Genomic DNA, 23,645 nt, shown 5'->3' with positions numbered 1-23,645 from the left:
GCCCCCCCATTTGCGGCCATGCTTTCAGTCTTAAGCTCTGAAATTCCCTCCCTAAACCTCCCTGCCTCTCTCTCCTTGTTGCCTCTCATTGTTTAAGACACTCTTTAAAACCTACTTATTTTTTAGTCACCAGTCCTAATATTGCCTTCTTTGGCTCGGTGTCAACATTTGTATTTGATTACGCTCTTGTGAAGTGCCTTGGGATGTTTTCCTACGTTAAAGGTGCTATATAAATACAAGTTGTTATTGATTATAAAGATTGTGCATAAGATTTATAAGTGCATTAATTGTGATCCCTGATTAGGTTTAAAATATTGTTCCCAATATTTTTCTTTGTGTGTTAGTTTTAACAAATCTGTAAAGGTGTTTGAAAAACATATTTATGGTTAATTAAAATGGATGTACAGAGGAAAACACTGGGATGTATTTGCATTATGTGTGGTCTAAATGTAACTAAGATCAGGCTCTGCAAAAATAAATACTTCTTGGCACCTAACCTAAATCTATGCTTTCATAACTTGTACTGATGCTCCCTATTTTTCCCTTGCCTATTTAGTTCAAATAAGCTGTCCACTGGACAGAATCCCTTCATTATTTTAAACACCTTAATCATACCCCCTCAAAGTCTACATTTTTCCCAAAGTAAAAAGCCCCAGTTCCCTAAATCTATCCTAATAACTAAGGGCTGTTAAACTAAGTATCAATTGAGTGGCCCTCCTCTGGACCTTTTCCGAGGCCTTAATATTCCCCCTCAATGTTAAAGGATCAAAATTGGAAACAATATTCCGGATACGGTGAACCAAGGCATTGCACTAGGTAAGAATTGTACTTCTAGTTTTATATTTAATTGTCCTAACTATACAACCAATCCATCTTTGTAATAGCTTTGTAACACTGGTCATGGATTTTCAATGTTTCATGAACTGCAACCCTCAGTTCCTTTTCTTGCTCAGAAGCCCTAAGCAAGCAAACCTGCATGGTGTGCACATGCCTGGAATTATAGCCCAAATGCATCATGCTGCATTTGTCTACATTGAAAGACATCTGTCATGGGTCTATTTCCTGGTGTGTCCAGATCTGCCTGCAGACTATTTATTTTGTCTAAGATCCTAACTTCTATTCATACCTTTGCGTCATCAGCAATCTTGTAGACTGTTCCTCCAATGCCTTCATCCAGATCTTTAATAAGGATAAAGTGCAACAATCCTATCACAGATCTCCCCAACCTAAGATATGCCTGCCCATCCCACAAGATAAAAACCCTACAAAAATTTTTTGAGGATGTAACTGGTAGAATAGATAAGGGGGAACCAGTGGATGTGGTGTATTTGGATTTTCAGAAGGCTTTCGATAAGGTCCCGCATAAAAGATTAGCGTGCAAAGCTAAAGCACATGGGATTGGGGTAAGGTACTGACTTCGACAGAGAGCTGGTTGGCAGACAGGAAGCAAAGAGTTGGAATAAACGGCTCTTTTTCCAAGTGGTAGGCAGTGACTAGTGCGGTATAGCAGGGACCGGTGCTAGGACCCTAGTTATTCACAATATATATTAATGATCTAGACGAGGGAACTAGATGTAATATCTCCAAGTTTGCAGACGACACAAAGCTGGGTGGGCGTGTGTGCTGTGAGGAGGATGCAGAGAAACTCCAGTATGATTTGGACAGGTTGGGTGATTGGGCAGATGCATGGCAGATGCAGTATAATGTGGATAAATGCGAGGTTATCCACTTTGGTGGCAAAAACAGGAAGGCAGATTATTATCTGAACGGCAATAGATTGGGAAAAGGGGAAGTGCAACGAGACCTGGGTGTCCTTGTGCACGTCGCTGAAGGTAAGCATGCAGGTCCAGCAGGCGGTTAAGTAGGCAAATGGTATGTTGGTCTTCATAGCGAGAGGATTCGAGTGCAGGAGCAAGGATGTCTTGCTGCAGTTGTACAGGGTCTTGGTGAGACCACACCTTGAGTATTGTGTGCAGTTTTGGTCGCCTTATCTGAGGAAGGATGTTCTTGCCATGGAGGGAGTGCAGCGAAGATTCACCAGACTGATACCTGGGATGGCAGGAATGATGTATGAAGAGAGACTGGGTGGATTGGGCTTGTATTCGCTAGAGTTTAGAAGAATGAGAGGGGATCTCATTGAAACTTATAAAAATCTAACAGGACTAGACAGATTGGATGCAGGAAGGATGTTCCCAATGGTGGGGGAGTCCAGAACCAGGGGTCACAGGCTAAGGATAAGGGGTAAACCATTTAGGATTGAGATGAGGAGGAATTTCTTCACCCAGAGAGTGGTGAACCTGTGGAATTCTCTACCACAGAAGGCAGTTGAGGCCAATTCATTAAATATATTCAAGAAGGAGTTAGATATATTTCTTAAGGCTAAAGGGATCAAGGGATATGGGGAGAAAGCAGGGTCAGGGTACTGAATTTGGATGATCAGCCATGATCTCATTAAATGGCGGAACAGGTTCGAGGGGCCAAATGGCCTACTCCTGCTCCTATCTTCTATGTTTCTATGTTAGCAGCCATTTGTGCCAAGGGTTTATTATGCATGATTTTTTATTTATACATTTATTAATTAAAATGGTTTTAAAAGTACTACATTTTTCATCTTTGCTGCAATTATCCCTGCTTAGTAAGTACCAAAAACGTGGGCAATTGTAGTGCACACATTGTAAGGAAATCTGTCCAATTTTCCTTCTATTTCAGCTACTAGAAGAAAGCTCAGGCAGGTTCCTTTACAGGCATGTGCTCTCTGACCTGCCCAACTTTCCAACATTTGCTGCACTCCATCGCTCCAGTAAACCTGAGCGCAGACCCAAGAAGATCTCCCTTATCATCTCGTTCACTAGACCAATTAAATCCTCTGAAACAGATAGGAAATGTAGACTTAGTTACCCTGAATGCAGCGGGTGCCGACTGCGAACAAGGAAGCCCAATTTTCGGAAGGGGTCCTGAAACAGGCGATAGGTCCGCTATTTGCATATACAAAGGTCCTCACGCCTGTTTTCAGCCATGGGTCCTGGACCAGTATAATTCAGCCTTTACCAATACGGTGAGTGGTGCACTTCCAGCACAGAATGCGCAGGTGCACGCCGCTTGCCATATTGGACGCTGAGGCGTCGATTTGTGACTATAAAAACATGCGCGGCATCAATTAATTTAATAGATTCCAGACATACTCCCAGTGCTGTTGAGCTAAGGCACCCACTTTACTGTCAGCTGTGGTTCTGGCGACTCCAGAAGTGCAGGCATGAGGGAATAATGCTGGTTAGGGATTGGTCCCTCAGATAAATATAGGTCTATGTCCCTCCTCACCCAGCAGAGAAGATGAGGAGGTACCACTCTCTAGAAGTGGAGGCCAGCCAATGGAATGTATGACAAAAGGACATATAACAAAGGGACATACCACGTACTTCCACCCGAAACTGAGACTCCCTCATCCGATTGGCCCCAATTGTGCACTACTGACCTCCCTAGAGAAAGAGGCAATTCCACCAAGCGCTCCCCCCACACCACCCACCCCCCCGCCCCATCACACCTCCTGTTGAGGGAAGAGATCCTCATTCCTGAATATGAAGGTGAAAAGCCTGAGACAGGGTCTAACATCCTGGGTACCAAGGGAACTGAACTTACACCACCAGAGTCTGTCTCGGATCCACTGGTTATCTCCCAGGATCTGTTTGTGGATGTGAACAGTTTTGCACCTCTGGTGGAGTTGGGCAACAGTGATCGAAAGGGATTCGGTCCCTTTATTCTGCGTTCTGAGGTCGTGCTTTGATCTACCATGGCGGCCAATGACCCGACCCGCAAATCTCACTGCCCTATGGGAAGGAGACCACTCAACTGCTGCTTGGGGTTAACAGAAGGATCTTCGGCTTTATATCCTAGGGATGTGAGACTGAGGTGGAGGCAAGGACAGCTGCTGCAACCGGTTCTTTCAAAGCATCCTGCAAAGCAGGTGGTTAATATAATGGAGAAAGATGGTGAGTCAGTCAAGGATACAGGGGGTGACACGGAGTCTGTCTTTAGAAAGACTGCCTGGTGCTGTTTTCCACATCTCCCCTCAGTTCCACATAGGACATTTGCAAATTTGCGACAACTTTACCACAGAAACAAGATGCAGATGGATCTAGATGAATGGCAGAATCTTGCGATGTTAATTTGTTCTGTCCACGTGGTCAACAAGACGATAGCAAAATACTGCAGATGCTGGAAATCCGAAATAACAACAGAAAATGCTGGAAAAACTCAGCAGGCCAGGCAACATCCGTGGAGAGAAATTAGAGAAGACTGTATGCGCAGACAAGAACACTAATCCAGCTGAGCTTTGCCAGTTGCAAAAGTTCCTCACTCTTGAGGAAGTGGAGGTCAGAAAATGCCTCTGCTCCCTTGGTCACTAGTGGTCTTGGTGGTGGTAGCACTTAAGCTCTCAGTATCGCACCTCCATTGGCAGCTGTGCTTTTGGCTGCCTTGGCTGTAAACTCGGGAATTCCCTTCCTAAACCTCTCTGCCTCTCTCTACCTCTTTCTCCTCCTTTAAGATGCTCCTTAAAACCTACCTCTTTGACCAAGCTTTTGGCCATCTGTCCTGATATCTCCTTCTGTGGCTTGGTGTCAAAAATGTTTTTAATGATAACGCTCTTGTTAAGTGCCTTGGCACATTTTGCTATATAATTGCAAGTTGTTGTTGCTGTTATAGTATGAGGGCAACCATAGCCTGCCTCACTACCTGTGGCAGCAGGAGAGTCTACCACAGGTTTCTGAACTTCTCGGCTCTAAAAGGGAAGTATGTGATACGCTTCCTGCAAGAAACTCCTATCATTCTAGAAGGCAAAGATCAATTGTTCCCGGAGAGGAGGAAGTGGAGGGCTCTACATGAGTCACCTGGCCCCAAATTCTGTTAATCCCACATTTTCAGCATGAGATACTGGGCGTCAACAAGCCAGTGCCATGCTCTGTTTGCTCCATCTTGCTCTTTGCCACGGGGATGTAACATTTCACCTGTTAAGCGTGTACACCCCATGCAACATTGCGGAGCAAGCGCAGCTCTTTGACTAGGTGTTCATCTATCTCAATTCCATTGATACTGGTGAGTGCATAATCTCAGGGGAGGTTTTTACTGTGCCCTCAAGGTTTGAGACCGCACCAGTGGGTGGCAACACCTGATAGCAGTGGAGAAACTAAGGGACCTGGTAGAGTCCTTCAATTTGATGGATGGCTGGTGGCATCACCATCCCGACTGCAACTTCTATACACTTTGTACACTCTCGGGAGCCGCAAGCCTACATTTCGTTGTACTGCACTTAATGACGGTTGGCACAGTTAGTCCACACTTGACCACCTTTACCCAGTGAACGGTCTGCCACTATTCTGCCTTCTGTTTAGATTTCAACTTGGCAAAGGTCAGCAATCATGCTGGTGCACCATCCCCTGCAAAGACAGTTTTGCCTTCAGAATATTGAACTCTACAACAAAACAAGGTTGCTGCCGGAGATTGCCACTGGGCCTGTTTATCTCTCTCCAAACCGGTCATGGTAGATGCTGCCACCTTCTCCATAGATGGATGATTAAAGCATCCCCATCATGCGACTGTGGAGCTCCTGATCAGACCCTGGAGCACATGATTGAGCGCTGCCCTGAGAGGAAATTCGCAGGCAGCCTACAAGATATCCTTGCTGTTGCAACGGAAGCTTTGGCCTGGATATCTGACTTAGATATTGACATTTGATTTGCTTTGCAAAGGAAAGATCTCTTTGACGAAAGGTCATCGACCTAAAACGTTAACTCTGTTTCTCTCTTCACAGGTGCTGAGTATTTCCAGCATTTTCTGTTTTTATTTAAGATCTCCCTCCACTGTAACAACAAGAACTCATCCTCTTGCATTCTCCACAAAAGCCCAGCAGAACTCCCTTTGGCCGCACGCGCGCGCCCCGACACCGGTGGGAGCGCGAGCACGCGCAGTCGGTGACGCTGTGTGTGTCTCGGTGCCGGAGATGGGAATCGGAGAGCGGGGCTGCGCGGAGGAGCGGAGAAACCAGGAGTAGGGGGAGCCCGGAACCGGAGGGGCAGTGCCTGGGAGGAGGAGGAGGCGGCCTTGAAATCGGTGAGAAGCGCAGGCCTGGCGAGCGGGGTGACGGCGGGCCGTTGTTTTGTATTGAAGGGGAGGGGGCGCTCGCTCGGTGCGAGAGCCGGACTCGGGCACGGTGATTACCGCAGCTCCGGGCTGTCAGTGATGGAGGAGGCTGCGAGCGGCAGCCCGGGCCCACGGCCCGACCAAAAAAGAAAGTGCGCTCGTTCTCAATAACCGGGGCTGTACCGCGGGCCGATCTGACCCATTGACCGAGGCCCTGTGAGCGGTCGAGGGCCCGAACTCCCAGTCTGCAGACCCCCAGCCAGCCAGCCGGAGACCACATTGGCCCAAACATGTGCCCCTCTCCCCGTTGAGCCAAGGGGCAGCCGGGCTGAAGCAGACTTCCCGACCCGGCTTTGAGCCCAGCCAGCTCAGGGTTCACACTCGCACTCCAGATTGTGCAACAAAAAAAATAGATCAGTGTTATTAATAAAAGTTATTGTCAAATGACGGGACATTTGCAGCACAGTTTCGCTCCGGAACTGGTTTTCGTCGCTAATAAATAGATCCCGAGACTGCAATTTGGAGATTGCACTTAGCCTGTCCAGCAGCCAGTGATACAAAGAGGCTGAATCGGACTGGATTTGTCCCCAGGGCTGGATAGAGGAGGTGGGGGTGGGGGGTTTGTTTGCGAGAGAGGACCACTGCAGTTCGAACTGTATGCTGCCCTACTGGCAATCACAAGTGTCCATGACCATGACTAAGCAGCCCTGGCACATCTTGTACTTGTAGATGAGTATTTTTGGTCAAAAACCTTACTCGACCTGTGTACTTGTGAGTTGCAATCCAGTGGATCAGGTGTGATTTGAGAGAGAACGCAGTTTGCAAGTTTTACCCTTTTGTATACGTTTGACAAAAGCATCATCTTGGGGTGTTTTAAAATGTTTTGTGGACTCCTATCAGCTGTAGCTGTGTCCTCTTTCCTCCCCCCCCCCCCCGATGTAAGGTCCCAGATCCGATAATTCCTGGATTCCTCTGCCTCTGCTGACAGAAGTAAAACATTGCAGCATCTCTTCTCTGGGCCTTTTGTAGGCCCGATGCTGCCTTTAAGAATACAGCTGATGTGCTGTTTACAGTTTTGTAATTACCGTGTACTGACGGATTTGTAACCCTCCCATATGCGAAGGAAAATTATAGTTGCAGTCGTGCTCTGTCTGCCCGTGCCTAAATGACAACTGACGCAATTCAGGAATAGCCTTGCAGATCTGTACTGAATTTTATAGATCAAGTCCTTTTTAAAAACAGTTTGCTTCTATAAAATCAAGAAAAGCATAGCAACATAGAAGTTAAACATAATCACTACAGGAAGGGGTATGTAGGCAGCAAAGCCCCATTTCTCTTGCATGTGCTTAATCGTGTATTAATTTACTGATGGTTTTGTTTTTGAGTTGTGATTACACAGAAGTAATTGTTTGTGAGCATTCAAATTAAAAGTCCAAAATATTCTTTAAAGATAAAACTGCATCCTTAAATTATAGTTCTTGAAGACTATGCCTATGAAATCAATTCATTTAAAGCTCATGCTAAATATCTACATTTGAGAGCTTTTTCTGACAAAAATCTGGCCTGTCTCAAGCCTGGTGCCTGTATTTATATTGCTGTGTCTGTTTTTCAGTATATTAGAGGCTTATTTTGCTGTGACCACCTGGACAGTTATTTTAAGTTGCAGACATTTGCTAAATCACCTCATCCCTTTAGCTAGTATCTTTGTGGGATAGGACTGTATGCGTCCTTCTTTTGACCATAGTGACTGAGATTACAGCTTGTTCAATTAGTGCACGTCAGAGTTGATGCACCTTATTTGCTGTTAATATACATAAACTGCATTTGTGATCATCCTTACTTCATTTGTCTCTAAATTGGAAAAAGGTAAAATTAAATAACGAGAAAACATGCAAAAAGTTCTTAGTGATTTGACACCCACTTAGCTCGATTTAAAAAAAAAAAAAGTTGATATATGCATGGCCTCAAATTAATTGCCACTAGTTATCAAGGGATATATGCACAGTGCAATGACTTTTCAGTTTATTTCTCTGATTGTAGCAACAGGCTGTGAAGAATATGGAGATGATTTTAAATTATGCAAACCACAGAGCTCTCAACTAAGGGTCAGCAGCAGAAAGAAACTTTGATTGACATAGCCCTACTATTCTGTATGACTCGGTGCATCGTTACTCTATGTGAATTGAAAGTAACTGAGAAACAGCCCTAATTTGAAGATGTGAAGTGTCATGGTCATGAACTTATTTACAAAATATTCTCATATCATGATATCATAGATTTCGTTGATGTTTACTGTCAGTAAATCAGAGTTGGGAAAGAGTGGCAGTGGCAGAGACCAGGAAGTAGGGCACCTGCCCTCATGGTATTGGAGGGCCACAGAAGAAGTTTTATGAAGGCAAGTAGGGGAAGTTGTGAATTTTAGAAAAATGCAGAGAGCAGTCATATTAACTTCCGTAATCAAGTTGATAGGCATAGATGTTCTTAAAAAAACACAAATACTGAAAATCTGAAACAAAACAAATGCTGGAAACATCCGAAGCAGAGGTCAGGGTGAGAAAATTGGAGGGTGAGTCACTAGTTTCGGTCTCGTGCTCCTCCTTGTGGTCAACTTGAGTGACGTGGGAGCAAATCACTTGGCTATCATCTTGGCCAGAAGTTGTGTATGGCCTTGGGAGACATGGGGAGAAAAACATAAATTACAAAATTAGAAAGAAAATAATGTGCAATACCATACGCGCATCATTAAACTCGAAGAGTTATATTGTGTGTATGTTACGAAGTATGACTCGTGCGCAGTTGGAAGATTGTTCACAATATGCGTGTGAAAACAATAGTTGAATTCTAATATTTCCCATGCAGCATTATTGCATCGTTTGGCGGTGCTGCTTCGAGAAATCAGAGAAGTGATGACACTCATTACAGTGTTTGTGAGGGCACACTTGTAGAGACATAAAATTGACTCTGATGTAAAAAGAATCCAGGGACATTGTCTCAAAAAAAAGTTAGTATTTGAATCTGGCCTAAAGTTGGATGGTTGGAATTCCTTTCTTTCAGTTAAAGAGATCACAGTTTTATATTATTCACCCGTTGCAGCAGCATATTCAAATTGACAAGACAGGCGTTGCGTAGAATTTGTTTGCTTGGAGATGTTATTTATTTGGCAAGGGCAAGTGAGTAAAGGCAATTACTGTTAGGTCAGCCATACCAAGCGCACTGATAGCTCTAGCCAAACACCAGTTTGTCAGTTAGAAAACCACTTTTTGGCGCAAAATATATTTTTGTTTGGCTTAAAAAAAATAAAGGCCAGATAATTGAAAGGATGTTTTCTGCTATGAGTGAAACTTTTTACTATATATGAGTGAGATTTGTTTTTGCACTGTAGGAAGGTACAGATGGCGTGCTAATATTTTGACTCAAGTATATGTTTAAATTTTCACTTTTTTAAAAATCACAGTGAATTTCAGTTACATGTCTTGCCAAGAGGCTTTTGATATTGTTTATATTGATTCAACAGTTTCTGTATCTTTAGAAATGACCTAGAGAGTAGAAGGAAAGGTGTAGGTGGAGGATTAGTGTTAAAAATAACAATGGCAGCAAGTGTTCTGCAAATGGGTAAAATGGTAACTGATCACTATACCTAAATAAAATCAGATTGTTGAATTTAATGGCCATTGCAAAAGTGACATTCGCCACCAAATATCTTTATTTGGGAACTAAAGAATACTTTTTTTCACCCCCCACACAATGCCTATGTACAGTGCTTTATCATGATGAAGCTTCTCCAAGCGCTTTACATAGTGAGTTGTATATCCTTGCATGTATGTTGTATTGAGGAGCAGAGCGTGTGAATTTCTTTATTCTTGATGCACCTGAAGCAAATTCTGCAAACACCAACAAGTCTAGATCTCAGATAATCTATTGCAAAGACAGATTGTAGAGTTTATACTGTCAATTGTAAACCAGAGTGCACTGGAAATTGGGAATGCTTTGGTTTGCAGCTGACAGTATAAACAGGGCATAAGTGACAAAGTTCAACTGTAAGTGACTATCCCTGATTATAATCGCTCAACCTTTGGTGGCCGTGCCTTCTGTTGCCTAGGCCCTAAGCTCTGGAATACCCTGCCTAAACCTGTCCGCCTCGCTACCTCTCTTTCCTCCTTTAAGACGCTCCTTAAAACCTACCTCTTTGACCAAGCTTTTGGTCACCTGCCCTAATTTCTCCTTATGTGGATCGGTGTCAAATTTTTTGTCTTAAAATACTCCTGTGCAGCGCCTTGGGACGTTTTACTACGTTAAAGGCACTATATAAATACAAGTTGTTGTTGTGACAAATGAGATAAACTGAATATCTCACTGCTCCAGACTGTAGTAAAGCCAGAGCACATATTAGACAAAGATTAATTCTAATCTATTGACACACTATTTTTAATGTATTGAAATAGTGGAACAATGAAGTCACTTACATATCCACTTATTAAATTCTTGCATTTTTATCTAGGAAAAGTGGTGGAATCTGTTTGGCTTCCTGGCTATTTTCCTGTGTTTAGTCAGGACAGGCTAAAATACTCGAGTAATAACTGTGCTCTTCTCCCCTCCCCCTGGGTCTTATTGTCTGCATGTCTCAGCAAGTGTTAACCCAGAGCGAGTATGTTAAGTGTCACCTTAGCTCAGATGCTTTTGAGTCAGAAGGCTGAAAGTTCAAACCCCACTATGGACTTGAGGACCGAATCTAGGTGGCTGCTTCACTGCAGTACTGAGGGAGTACTGTTTTTTTAAATTTGTTTCTGGGATGTGGGCGTCGCTGACAAGGCCAGACTTTATTGCCCGTCCCTAATTGCCCTTGAGAAGGTGGTGGTGGTGAGCTGCCTTCTTGAACCGCTGCAGTCCGCGTGGTGAAAGTACTCCAATAGTGCTGTTAGGGAGGGAGTTCCAGGATTTTGATCCAGCGACACTGAAGGAACGGTGATATATTTCCAAGTCTGGATGGTGTATAATTTGGAGGGGAACTTGCAGGTGATGATGTTCCCATGTGCCTGCTGCTCTTGTCCTTCTAGGTGGTAGAGGTCGTGGGATTGGGAGGTGCTGTCGAAGAAGCCTTGGCGAGTTGCAGCTGTACATCTTGTAGATGGTACACACTGCAGCCACGGTACGCCGATGATGGAAGGAGTGAATGTTTAAGGTGGTGGATGGGGTGCCAATCAAGCGGGCTGCTTTGTCCTAGATGGTGTCGAGCTTCTTGAATGTTGTTGGAGCTGCACTCATCCAGGCAGTATTCCATCACATTCCTGACTTGTGCCTTGTAGATGGTGGAAAGGCTTTGGGGAGTCAGGAGGTGAGGCACTTGCTGCAGAATACCCAATTCCTGACCTGATCTTGTTGCTGCAATATTTATGTGGCTGGTCCAGTTAAGTTTCTGGTCAACGGTGACCGCCACCCCCCCCCCAGGATGTTGATGGTGGGGGATTCGGCTATGGTAATGCTGTTGAATGTCAAGGGGCGGTGGTTAGGCTCTCGCTTTTTGGAGATGGTCATTGCCTGACACTTGTGTGGTGCGAATGTTACTTGCCTGAATGTCGCCTAGGTCTTGTTGCATGCGGACATGGACTGCTTCATTATCTGAGGAGTTGCGAATGGAACTGGACACTGCAATCATCAACTAACATCCCCACTTCTGACCTTATGATGGAGGGAAGGTCATTAATGAAGCAGCTGAAGATGGTTGGGCCTCGGACTCTACCCTGAGCCACTCCTGCAGCGATGTCCTGGGGCTGGAATGATTGACCTTCAACAACCGCAACCATCTTCCTTTGTGCTAGGTATCACTCCAGTCAGTGGAGTTTTCCCCCGATTCCCATTGACTTCAATTTTACTAGGGCTCCTTGATGCCGCACTCGGTCAAATGCTGCCTTGATGTCAAGGGCAATCACTCTCACCTCAACTCTGGAATTCAGTTCTTTTGTCCATGTTTGGACCAAGGCTGTAATGAGGTCTGGAGCCGAGTGGTTCTGGTGGAATCGAAACTGAGTATCAGTGAGCAGGTTAATGTTGAGTAAGTGCCGCAGGGGAGTCCAGAACCAGGGGTCACAGTCTAAGGATAAGGGGTAAGCCATTTAGGACTGAGATGAGGAGAAATTTCTTCACCCAGAGAGTGGTGAACCTGTGGAACTCTCTGCCACACAGGGCAGTTGAGGCCAATTCATTAAATATATTCAAGAAGGAGTTGGATATATTTCTTGAGGCTAAAGGGATCAAGGGATATGGGGAGAAAGCAGGGACGGGATGATCAGCCATGATCTCATTAAATGGCGGAGCGGGCTCGAGGGGCCGAATGGCCTACTCCTGCTCCTACCTTCTATGTTTGATAGCACTGTCGGCGACACTTTCCATCACTTTGCTGATGGTTGAGAGTAGACTGATGGGACGTTAATTGGCCGGATTGGATTTGTCATACTTTTTGTGGACAGGACATCCCTGGAAAGTTTTCCACATTGTCGGGTAGATGCCAGTGTTTTTTCTGTACTAGAATAGCTTGGCTAGAGGCGCGGCTAGTTCTGAAGCACAAGTCTTCAGCACGATAGCCGGGATGTTGTCGGGGCCCATAGCCTTTGCTGTATCCAGTGCGCTCTGCTGTTTCTTGATTTCACTTGGAGTGAATTGAATTGGCTGAAGACTGGCTTCTGTGATGATGGGGACCTCAGGTGGAGGTTGATATGGATCATCCACTCGGCACTTCTGGCTGAAGATGGTTGCAAATGCTTCAGCCTTGTCTTTTGCACTCGTGTGCTGGCCTCTGCCATCATCAACAACAACAACAACTTATATATTTATATATAGCATAATAAAATGTCCCAAGGTGCTGCACAGGAATATTTTAAGACACAAAATTTGACACCGATCCACATAAGGATAAATTAGGGCAGATGACCAAAAAGTTTGATTAAAGAGGTAGGTTTTAAAGAGCGTCTTAAAGGAGGAAAGAGAGTTGGCGTGGCGGACAGGTTTAGGCAGGTAATTCCAGAGCTTGGGGCCTAGGCAACAGAAGGAACGGCCACCAATGGTTGAGCGATTATAATCAGGGGCGCTCGAGGGCAGAATTAGGAGTGCAGATATCTCGGGTGGGGGGGGTGTGGTGGGGTCGTTGTGGGGCTGAAGGAGATTACAGAGATAGGAAGGGGCGAGGCCATGGAGGGATTTGAAAACAAAGATGATAATTTTGAAATTGAGGTGCTGCTTAACCAGGAGCCAGTGTAGGTCAGTGAGCATAGGGGTGATGGGTGAACGGGACTTGGTGCAAATTAGGACACGGGCAGCCGAGTTTTGGATGACCTCAAGCTTACGTAGGGTTTAATGTGGGAGGCCAGCCAGGAGTGCGTTTGGGATGGGGATATTCATTGAGGATGGGGCTATTCATGGCGCCTCTTCCTCCCATTAGTTGTTTAATTGTCCACCACTATTCACGACTGGATGTGGTGGGACCGCAGAGCTTTGATTTGATCTGTTGATTGTGGGATTGCTTAGCTCTGTCTATAGCATGATGCTTCCGCTGTTTAGCATGCATGTAGTCATGTGTTGAAGCTTCCCCAGGTTCACACCTCATTTTTAGGTACACCTGGTGCTGCTCCTGTCACGCTCTCCTGCACTGCTCATTGAACCAGGGTTGATGCCCTGGCTTGATGGTAATGGTGGAGTGAAGGATATGCCGTGCCATGAGGTTACAGATTATGGTGGAATACTATTCTGCTGCTGTTGATGGCCCATAGCACCTCATGGATGCCCAATTTTGAGCTGCTCGATCTGTTCTGAATCTATTGCATTTAGCACGGTGGTAGTGCCGCACAACACGATGGAGGGTGTCCTCAGCGTGAAGACAGGACTTCGTCTCCACAAGGACTGTGCAGTGGTCACTGCTACCAATGCTGTCATGGACAGATACATTTGCGACAGGTAGATTGGTGAGGACGAGGTCAAGTAGGTTTTTCCCTCGTGTTGGTTCTATCATCACCTGCCGCAGGCTCAGTCTGGCAGCTATGTCATTCAGGACTCGGCCAGCTCAGTCAGTAGTGGTGCTACCAAGCCACTCTTGGTGATGGACATTGAAGTCTCCCACCCAGAGTACATTCTGTGCCCTTGCTACTCTCAGTGCTTCTTCCAAGTGGTGTTCAACATGGAGGAGTACTGACTCATCAGCTGAGAGAGGGTGGTAATCAGCAGGGAAACCATGGGGTCCAGAGTCAATGTTGAGGACTCGAAGGGCCACTCCTTCCCGACTGTATACCACTGTGCTGCCACCTCTGGTGGGTCTGTCCTGCTGTGGGACAGGACATACCCAGCGATGGTGATGGAGGAGTCTGGGACATTGGCTGAAAGATATGCTTCTGAGAGTATGACTATGTCAGGCTGTTGCTTAACTAGCTTGCTCTCCCAATTTTGGCACAAGTCCCCAGATGTTAGTGAGGAGGAATTTGCAGGGTCAACTGGGTGTGCTATTGGGTCCAAAGCCTGTGCCTAGGTTGATGCCGGGTGGTCCGTCCGGTTTTATTGTCAGGTGCCGTTTTTGGCTGATCAGTTAAACAGTAGCTCCATAAAAGATTCCATGGCCCAATTCAGAGAAGAGCAGTGACTTCCCCTGGTGCCTGACCCACACTCCTCCCTCATCCAACACCAAAAACAAATTATCTGCTCATTCATTTGCTGTTTGTGGAACCTTGTGGGTAAAATTGGCTACCTTGTTTGCCTATATAATAGATACTGGACTTCAGAAGTCATCCAATGGTTGTAAAGCGCTTTGTGATGTCCTAAGACTGTGATAAAGCACTATATAAAGTACCACATAATAGATGTTAGCAAAATTGAAGGGATTAAAGGGGCAGTGGCAGCGTGGATATGAAATTGGCTACGGGACAGAAAGCAGAGAGTAGTGGTGATGGTTGTAGCACTGGAGGGAAGTATACAGTGATGTTCCCCAGGGGTTGGTATTGGAACCACTGCTCTTTTTGATGTATATTAATGACCTGGACAGGGGCCATAATTTCAAAGTTTGCAGATGACACAAAGCTTGGAAATGAAGTAAACAATGAGGAGGATAGTAGCAGACTTCAGGAGGACTTGACTGGTGAAATGGGCAGACACATAGCAGATGAAATTTAATGCAGAGAAGTGTGAAGTGATGCATTTTGGAAGGAAAAATGATGAGAGGCAGTAGAAACTAAATGGCACAATTTTAAAGGAGGTGCAGGATTAGAGAGACCTGAGGGTTCATACACAAATCTTTGAAGGTGTCAGGACAAGTTGATAAAGCTGTGTTTTTTTTTTAAACCTATGGTATTCTTGGCTTTTTCAATTGAGGTATAGAGTCACTGATTTAAGAGGCATCAACACGTTCAAGGACACTGGTTAGACCTCAGCTAGAGTATTGTGTCCAATTCTGGACTTTAGAAAGGACATCAAGGCCTCAGAGGAGATTTACTAGAATGGTACCAGGGATGAAGGGTTTCAGTTATGTGAAGAGACTAGAAAAGTTGGGATTGTTCTCTTTTTTAGAGCACAGAAGGTTAAGGGGAGACTTAATAGAGGTGTTCAAAATTATGAAGGGTTTTGATAGTGTAGATAGGGAGAAACTGTTTCTAGTGGCAGAAGGGTCGGTAACCATAGGACACAGATTTAAGATAATTGGCAAAAAAACAACGGGAGGGAGACGAGCGTTATTATGATCTGGAATGCATTGCCTGAAAGGGTGATGGAAGGAGATTCAATAGTAACTTTCAAAATGGGATTGGATCTCTACTTAAAAAGAAAACCTTTGCAGGGCTATGTGGAAAGAGCAGGGGAGTGGGACTAATTGCTAACTCTTGCAGAGAGCCAGCACAGGCTCGATGGGCCGAATGGCCGCCTTCTGTGCTGTATGATTCTATGAAATGCAAGTTCTTTTTAACATGCAGAGAAAAGGCAAAACATTTTCTGGTTAGGGAGATAATTTATTTGGCATTTATCTTAGGTTTTTAATAAATTGGTAAGTAGTCCAACTTCGTTTTAGATTTTTGAAATTTTCTTCTACTGTAGATTCTGATTCTTTGAATTCCGCATGAATACTTGCTACATTAAAAAGCCTGTAAATATAGAAAAATAATTTGGAAGTTGCCTATTCAGGTGTTGTAGTGTCCGTGTGTTGATAAAGACACTGAAGACAGGAGCTGGTTCATAGGTATTTACTAAGCAATGTCTGGGGGGGTTCTAACGGATATACACAATACACAGCCTTATATAGCCCGAGTGGCAATCACCGGCACCACAGCACACCTGGGGCTCTTAAAGGCACATACACTACAATTCCTCCCCTTTTAGCTAACCAGTACATCATATTTTAAGTAATTATTAATTTACATGTTATAAGCAAAATAATATACATTGCTGTAGTTAATTAATTATAAGTCAGTCTCTCAGGAGGCTTCCTGACTCGGTCCGGATAACGCCTCGGGGGTGTAGTAGTTTCTGGTGGTGTAGTAGGTTCTTCTGGCAAGGCTGATTCGGCTTGAATGCCAGTGTCGGGTTCATCGGGTTCCAGTATCACCGGATCGGAGGTAGATATGGGTATCTCTACTTCATCGTTAGATGTATAGAGTGGTGGTGTAGGTTGTCCCTTTTCGGATGACTTTATGATTTGGTCAGCATGGCGCCTTATTATGCTTTCTCCGATGTCCACGGTATACATCAGTGGTCCTAGTCGTGTGCAGATAGTTCCAGGCTGCCATTTCTCGGTACGGTAGTCCCGAGCCAAAACTTGTTGACCTATCTGGAAGGTTCTAGTTGGCCTTTCATTCATGCCTTGAAACTGCCGGTTCTCCACGTCCCTTCTGATGTTGGGCTTGACCAAATCCAGCCGGCATCTTAGGTTTCTATTGAAGAACATCATGGCGGGAGTTTGGTTGGTAACCATATGTGTTGCATTCCTGTATGCGAATAAGAAGTTATCCACCTTGTGCTGAAGTTTTATGTCTTCATTACCCATGGCCTTTATGGCCTTCTTGAAGGTCTGGACAAACCTTTCAGCCAATCCATTGGTGGCGGGATGGTATGGGGTGGACGTGTAGTGCTTAACCCCATTGTTTTTTAAGAACTTTCTGAATTCTTCAGACACAAATTGCGGTCCATTATCAGAACAGATCTGTTCCGGCAGCCCATTCCTGGCAAATATGGTCCTTAATACTGTGATGGTTTTTTCCGTGGTGGTGGAGGACATCTTTATTACCACCGGCCACTTGGAGTGTGCATCAACCGCGATTAAGAACATTGAGTCCATAAATGGACCAGCAAAGTCGATGTGTACCCTTTGCCAGGGAGATGAGGGCCACTCCCATGGATGTAGAGGGGCTTGTGGTGGGGTGTTTTGGACCTTCTGGCATCCTAGGCAGCTCTTGGTCATTTCTTCGATGTCTCCATCGATACCTGGCCACCATACAAACGCCCTGGCTAGGTTCTTCATTTTCACTCCACCCAGATGTCCCTCGTGAAGCTCCTTTAGCACTTTATCCTGGAGTTTGGGTGGAATCGCCACTCTGGATCCACACATCAAGGTTCCTCGGCACACTGACAGCTGTTCTCTTCTTTGCGAGAATGTTGGCAACAGTGGTTCGCCATGTGCTGGCCATCCCTTCACTGTTAAATCGTAGACCCGTGAAAGAGTCGGGTCATTTCTCGTTTCACTTTCAATGGCAGAATTTGTTACTGGTAGACATTCCACTATGGTAGAGTGGAACATCTCCATTGGGTCTACTGTAGGTGCCTCTTCTACCGTTGGCAACGGTAGGCGCGATAAACCGTCAGCATTCCCATGCTGTTTTGACCCTTTGTATTCTATGTTGTATTGGTGTGCCCCTAGAAAAAGGGACCACCTCTGTAGCCTTTGCGCTGTCATAATGGGAACACCCTTTTTAGGGTTGAATATGGAGATGAGGGGTTGATGGTCAGTCAACAAGGTAAATTTTTGTCCGTGTAGGTAATGGTTGAATTTCTTTACTCCCCATACCAGGCTGAGTGCTTCCCTGTCGATTTGGGCATAGTTACGCTCAGCTGAGTTCAATGAGCGTGACGCAAAAGCTATCGGCCGTTCCGAGCCATCAGGGAATTTATGCGATAATACTGCTCCTACGCCGTAAGGGGATGCATCGCACGCCAGTCTGATTGGCAGTGATGGGTTGTAATGAGCCAAAACTTCTTTGGATGTGATTAAGTCTTTGCATTTATGGAAGGCACTTTTGCAGTCTTCGTTCCATTTCCAAATTACTCCTGTTTGTAGCAGTTCATTAAGAGGGTGTAGAAGAGTTGATAAGTTCGGTAATAATTTATGATAGTAATTTATTAATCCCAGGAACGACCTTAATTGTGAAACATTTTCAGGTGCTGGGGCTTTTATGACCGCCTCAATTTTTTCAGGTGACTTATGCAACCCTTCCTTATTTATTATGTGGCCACAATATGATATTTGATTTCGGAAAAATTCGCACTTGGGGCGATTTGCTTGTAGGCCCCGTTCTCTCAGCCTAGTGAGCACCTGCTCTAAATTGGCAAGGTGCTCGTTGTCGTTTTCTCCTGTTACAAGGATGTCGTCTAGGTAGCATTGAGTCCCCGGAATCCCTTGGAGGACTTGCTCCATAGCTCTTTGCCAGATAGCTGGAGCGGATGCTACTCCGAAAACCAGTCGATTGTACTGGTACAGACCTTTGTGTGCATTTATCGTGAGATTTTTTTAGAGGCCTCTTCAACCTCCATCTGTAGATATGCCTGTGCCAAGTCAATTTTGGTGAAACGTTTCCCTCCGGATAGTGAGGCGAAAATATCTAGGATACTGTACCGTGTGAAGGACCGGGTTTACAGTCACCTTGAAGTCTCCACAGATGTGAATTTTTCTCTGTTCTTCAGATTTATCATTCTTCAATGCTTTCTTCATGACTGGGACGATGGGTGTTGCCCACTCGCTCCAATCTATTTTAGATAATACGCCTGCCTTTTCCAAATTCTCCAGCTCTGCCTCGACTGCTGGACGAATTGTGTATGGCACCGGTCTTGCCTTAAAAAAGTTGGGAATTGCTGCATCTTCCACTTTTATTGAGGCGGTGATGCCTTTCAAGGTTCCTAGTTTCTCTTGAAACACTTCCTTGGCGTTGGCCAAGATGTCTTTTAATCGTTCAGGTATGACGTCATCATCATTTTTTTCCTTACTGGTCACCGTCAGTGCCTGAATGGAGTGCCAGTCTAAATGTATTTTTCTGATCCATTCACGTCCCAACAGCGGTGGACCACCATCTTGTAGAACGTATAAATACAACTTCTGTATTTCCTTGCCGTTGTATACAACAGGCACCCTTATTTTTCCTTTGGGGTATACTTTCTGCCCCGTATATGTTTTCATGATAATGGATGTGTCTTTTAAAGGTATATGCGGAAATAGCCGCTCGTAATGCCGTCGATTTATGACGGTCAGAGCTGATCCTGTATCTAGCTCCATTTTAACTGGGGACCCTGCTATTGTGAGGGTAACCCAAATGGTCTGGTAATCTTCTTTGGCAATTACATTATGTAATTTGAGACAGCTTAGTCTCTTGTTCCCGGAGTCGCTATCGCTCCTCTGGTCTTCGGAGCTACTGTCCGTCATCATTTGTACCTTTCTGTGCTTTTCCTTATTGATTCTTTTCCTGTTAGTGGATTTTTTGTTTTCAGATCGGCACACACGTGGAATGTGCCCCATCTTTCCGCATCGCCTGCATGCTTTTTCCTTGAACCAGCAGTCCCTCTGGTCATGGGTGGATCTGCCGCAGCGATAACATCTCTCGAAACCCCGTGTTATTTCATGGGTGCCGAAGTCCTGTGGCCTTTGCTGTATCTCTGCAGCTCCTATTGCAATGAAAGCCTTGTCCAGTGTTAAATTTTTCTCAGAAGATAGCTTTTTTTGTGTTTCTACACTTAGGGGATCGCAGACGAATTTGTCTCGCAGAGAATCTGCCAGTCCTGCCTCGAATTGGCAGTGTAGGGTATCAACAATCTCCTTAAAATTCTTGTCCATCGGTTCGGCTGGAGTGATTAAGTTTCGTAACAGCCTGTATGTCTTTGCGCCCATTAGATCCAGAAGTACTGAAGCTTTTTTTTCATCTTCTATTCCATTTGCGGTGCAATATACCGCCACTCTTTCCACATATGTGGTCCAATCCTCTATCTCGTTATTAAAAACATCAATATTGCCAAAATTAGGCATCTTAGAAAAGATATGGCGTTTCCCGCGCTTTTCTTTCTTTTCTGTAGAAAAGATATGGCGCTTTCCCGCCGCTGCTGCCGATGACAACGTTGTTTACTGCGGTTTCCGTTTGTTTTATTTTTTTATTTATTGTTGGAGACTCGTTCCCGCCGGAGTTTCTCTCCAGGTCTGAACGCTGACCTGCTTGCCGCGCCGGCCGTCTCCCGAGTGCTCCTTCCCAGTCCGTTATTGCTTGCCTCCGATTTCGCTGCCTGTCTCAGCTGTAGAGCCAGCCGCTGGAGCCCCAGCCTGATGCCCAGGAAGGATTAGCGCAGTACCTGCCACCAGCTTGGCCAGCTGGTGAAACCACAGCTTCTCTCACTTCCTTGAGTCTTCAGGACGCCCGAGGAATCGATGCCCTTGAGGTGCTGCCGAATTGCAGGTAAGTCCGTTTCCACTTCATCGCCACTGTAGTGTCCGTGTGTTGATAAAGACACTGAAGACAGGAGTTGGTTCATAGGTATTTACTAAGCAAAGTCTGGGGGGGTTTCTAACGGATATATACAATACACAGGCTTATATAGCCTGAGTGGCAATCACCGGCACCACAGCACACCTGGGGCTCTTAAAGGCACATACACTACAGGTGTTCAGTGATTTCAATCTCCATCTCAATTCACTTTGGCCTCTTTCCTTTTGAGTTGACTGCCCTTCTGTCTTCCCTTAACCTCTCCTATATAAACTCTCTTACCCATACTCACGGCCACTCCCTTGATCTTGCTACTTCATGTGGCCTCTCTACGCTCATCGTCTTGAGCACAGACAAGGCCATCTCTGATCATTTCCTTGTATCCTTCACCACTTGCATCCTCCTACTTTCTTCCAACCCCAATTATTTCTGCATCTGATGCTGTAAAAAAATTTTATCCGCCAAGTCACTTACAGCTGCAGTTTCAAACTCCCAACTGTCAAACTTTTGGTTGTCCATTTGCCATGATACTTCTGCAGCTGTCACTTCTGCTCAATCACTTCCTCACCTTTGTCTTTGCCCTTGTCCCCAGTAAAACTCTTACTCTCTCCCACACTGGTCATTCCTCTGATATGGTCCTCATTTCACTCTCTCAAGTCCAATGGGTGCATAACTGGTTTAGCCATCCATTGCCTGATCTGGCTGGACCACTTCAAGCACTCTTGGGCCTTACTGTCCTCTGCCAAAACTAATAACTACTCCAGGATCATCCTGGAATGCAAAGATAACTCCCAACTTCTTTTCTCCACTACCAACCATTTCCTTAAACCCCTCTCCCCTGCCCCCTCTACCCTCACCTCCAACATCTGTGCGGAGCTCATGGACTTCTTTGTCACTAAGATTGAGACCATCGGATCAGCTGCGTTCCCCCTTTCCCCTTGCCCACCAAGCCAAATTTCTTCCAACGTCCCTCCTGCCCTAGCTCTGACCCTGTGTCTTCCCCTCGCTTCTCTCCTATCTCCCCATGCCTTCTCTGAGTTCATCTTGTCCATAAGACCCACCTCCTGTTCGCTTAACCTCATTCTTAAAGCTAGATAACAACCAGTTTCTCTCTTCACTCCCATGCTAGCTGACATTGTAAATGGCTCCCTTTCCTTGGGTATGTTCTCCTTTTCGAAACTGAGGTAGCCACCCTTGACCCCTCTGACCTTGCAAACTATCACCCATTTCAACCCACCCTTTCCCTCCACAGCCCTTGAACGTGTTGTTGCCTCCCAATTCTGTGTCCATCTTTCCTGCAACTCAGTTTGAATACTTACATCACATCTGCCGCAGCTTTTAAATGACCCTAATCAAATTCACAAATGCCAACCTCTGTAACTGACCATGGTGCACTAATCTCTCCTCGCCCTTCTCAACTTCTCTGCAGCCGTTGACAGTCAACCACACCATCTTCCTCCAATGCCTCGCCTCCATTGTCTAGCTGAATGGGACTGCTCTCGTTTCGTTCCACTCTTAGCAATCCAATTGTAGCCAGAAAATCTCTAGCAATGGCTTAATTTCCTGCCCCTCTACCGTTACCTCTGGATCGCCCTCCAAGAATCTATCTTGGCCCCGTCCTCTCTATCGACATGCTGCCTTTCTGTGACATCATCTGCTGATATGGCATCAGGTTCCACATGTACTCTGATGACACCAAGCTCTGCCTCTCCACCATCGCTCTCGACTGCTTGTCTAAATTAAGTCCTGGATGTGCCACCATTTCCTGTAGTAAAATATTGGGAAGACTGAAGCCATTGTCATTGGCCTTGCCTTAAACTCTGTACCCTTGTCTTGCCGTTCTACAGGAAACTTTGTGATATCCGGCACCGACAGGACCGAGCTGTTGCCGTCCCATCAAAACTGCCGGACAAACCAGCGCTAATGTTAAAACATACGGAAGCTTTTGAGCTCTGTATCTAGCAACAAACCCTGCTTCTAAACAGTCGGCCGTAGCTTGCAAGCGCCTCTGTAGCTAAGCAACAGCTTTAGCTAGACCTTGCAGAGCCTGACTGGTAAAAAAAAAAAAAAAAAGCAACGAAAAGAAAAAAAACTTACTGAACCGACTCCTGAATTTTGCCGGTGGCTCGAGCATTCCGGACAGTTAACCTCCGGATAAACCAAAGTTTCCTGTATCTCCCACCCCAGCCACTGTCTCCGGTGGAACCAGACTGTTTACAACCTCGGGGTCCTATTTGAGCAAACACGCAGTATAGGAAAATAACTACCGGTGAAAAATGCCATGAATTCAATAAGGAGGTAAGCAGATTTAAGGGGGTGAATTTGTGCAGGGATTCTCCCACACGTCTGCTGTAACTTTCAGAGGAGCTGGTGTAAGCACTATTTACGCCGTTTTTCTGGAGGTTCCGCAGAATTCTGCTAAAGTTACAGCGGGCGAGTGGGAGAACCGCTGCAGAAATTCAGCTCCTAAGAGTATAGGGTTACTGAGCTACAGGAAACTTTCTGGTATCGGCACTGACGGGACCGAGCTGTTGCCGTTCCATCAAAACTGCCGGAGAAACCAGCGCTAATGTTAAAACATACAGAGCTTCTGAGCTCCGTGTGAAGCACAAACCCTGTTGCAGCTTCAAAACAGTCGGCGTAGCTTGCAAGTGTCTCTGTAGCTAAGCAACAGCTTCAGCTAGACCTTGCAGAGCCACGACTGGAGAAAAAAAGCAACGAGAAGTAAAAAAACGTATCTGAACCGACTCCTGAATTTTGCCAGTGGATAGAGCTTTCCGGACATTTAACCTCTGGTTAAACGAAAGTTTCCTGTAC

At 45.4% G+C, this 23,645-nt stretch overlaps 1 protein-coding gene across 2 annotated transcripts in view; it reads left to right on the top strand.

Annotated features, from left to right (window-relative positions):
* Positions 1 to 5,906: 5,906 nt before the first annotated feature.
* wwp1 (WW domain containing E3 ubiquitin protein ligase 1) overlaps positions 5,907 to 23,645 on the top strand; it is a 204,733-nt gene continuing 186,994 nt past the window's right edge. For both annotated transcript variants that reach the window (XM_085992735.1, XM_085992736.1), the window contains exon 1: positions 5,907 to 6,105. The gene's annotated coding sequence lies outside the window, so the exon portion shown is untranslated. The remainder of the gene's footprint in view (positions 6,106 to 23,645) is intronic.

This window comes from Somniosus microcephalus, chromosome 7 (genome assembly GCF_052327205.1).
Source record: "Somniosus microcephalus isolate GS21.2 chromosome 7, FLI_Smic_1.0, whole genome shotgun sequence".
Classification (NCBI taxonomy): domain Eukaryota; kingdom Metazoa; phylum Chordata; class Chondrichthyes; order Squaliformes; family Somniosidae; genus Somniosus; species Somniosus microcephalus.
This window is presented reverse-complemented; position numbering and strand designations above follow the sequence as displayed.